Source organism: Lipotes vexillifer, unplaced genomic scaffold, assembly GCF_000442215.2.
Source record: "Lipotes vexillifer unplaced genomic scaffold, Lipotes_vexillifer_v1.1 scaffold663, whole genome shotgun sequence".
Lineage (NCBI taxonomy): Eukaryota > Metazoa > Chordata > Mammalia > Artiodactyla > Lipotidae > Lipotes > Lipotes vexillifer.
In genome coordinates this window covers 543,925-544,921 of record NW_006788963.1, presented here as the reverse complement: position 1 = coordinate 544,921, position 997 = coordinate 543,925, and the positions used below count along the sequence as shown (strand labels likewise).

General features: G+C 36.8%; 1 protein-coding gene across 1 annotated transcript in view; it reads right to left on the bottom strand.

Annotated features, from left to right (window-relative positions):
* Nucleotides 1-997, bottom strand: part of LOC103084342 (EF-hand calcium-binding domain-containing protein 1-like) — a 15,507-nt gene that overhangs the window by 1,153 nt on the left and 13,357 nt on the right.

Sequence of the window (997 nt, the reverse complement as noted above, 5' to 3'; positions counted from 1 at the left end):
AGGAATGCAAGTCAGGAAGAAGACAGACCAGCCTGGAATGGAGTATTCATGACAGGGACTATGGAAGATTAAATCATGGAGGGAGCATGTGTGTAGATTATGAATACCTTTAACCACTTAATCCAATTTGGATTTGATTTGACGGGTCCTTGTTTCTTCACTTCTGGGCATAACTAAATCAGGGTTGCTGAGAGTCTAAAGAAAGGTTTGAATAATTTTCAGAAAAAGATTCACTCCATAACATTTTCTTTCAAAAAAAGAAGGGGGTGGGTGTGGTGGTGGGAAGCATACTGTCTCTCAAGAAGTCTACCCTCAGCCTTAGCTGTGGCTCTTGAGTATTTCTAATGGAAGAGGACATCCTGAAGTCTGTGTTAGCTGAATCTGAGACTCATCTGTTACTTTCCTGAGCTCCAAAGTAATGGAGGTGAGCTGGGCCCGGGCCGCCTTAGAGTCATAAACCTTCACTGGTATCCAGTTTAGGGTCACAGTAAGAAAAAGAGAGAAATCACTATGTCCATAATAAAGAGGTATTATTAGTTTCATTGAAAGATGAATTCTGCACCTCATTTTCTATCATGACCTTGTATAAACCTATCTGCACTTCAGTTTTCTCATCTGCAAAGTAGAGATAATGATTTCAACTTCATAGAGTTGTTCTGAGGATAAAATGAGTTCATATGTTAAAGTTCTGTGATGGGCTTGGCATATAGTAAGTAATTTATAAGGGACAACTATTTTTATTATTATGTTATTACTTTATAATGAGTGTTTAGATGGATTAGAGAGCAAAAGTCATGAAGACAGACTACATTTGCATCTAATTTTAAAAACTGATAGCAAAATATTTTAAAATAATAAAATTAACATTCATTTAATGTAGTGATTCATTTAATCACCCAGGCATTCCATAAATATTTTTTAAGTAGCCACTATCAGCCAGGCACTGTTCTAGGCAATGGATAGAGCAGAGAACAAACTCCTGCCCTCATAATGGTTA